Below are 525 nucleotides of genomic sequence, written 5' to 3'. Positions count from 1 at the left end.
ATAGTTGAAAAATTCAAAAATTTGTCATCTGACCTCTTGTTTCCTCTATTTCCAGGATCAGCTGTTCCTGAAAGAGACTGAAGGTCTCCTCAAAATAGCATGGCTTTTGGTGTGTGGGAAGCCTGAGGTTTTTGTTGTTTGTTTGGTTTTAATTTGTTTGTTTGTTTTTTATTTGTTTGCACGCTCAGCTGCTAAAGCGCTGCTTTCCCACAGTTTTCCTCCCCTGGACTTCTCAAAGGATCTCCTGTGACCCTCATTACTGGAACTTTCTGGGTCCATGGATCTTGATGGAGCTTTCTGACCTGCCCTGTTCTGCAGCTGTTTAGTCCATAGCAACACACAGAGGTCTACATTAATTATAAAGTACTTTGCCTATTAGCTCAGGCTTCTTATTAATTAACTCTTACATTTTACATTAACCCATAATTCTTGTCTGTATTAGCCACATGGCTTGGGACCTTTTATCAGTGAGAAATTCTCATCTTTCCTCCTCTGTGTCTGGGTGATGATTACAGGTTGAGACTT

This window comes from Microtus ochrogaster, linkage group LG3 (genome assembly GCF_000317375.1).
Source record: "Microtus ochrogaster isolate Prairie Vole_2 linkage group LG3, MicOch1.0, whole genome shotgun sequence".
NCBI classification, from domain to species: Eukaryota; Metazoa; Chordata; class Mammalia; order Rodentia; family Cricetidae; genus Microtus; species Microtus ochrogaster.
This window is presented reverse-complemented; position numbering follows the sequence as displayed.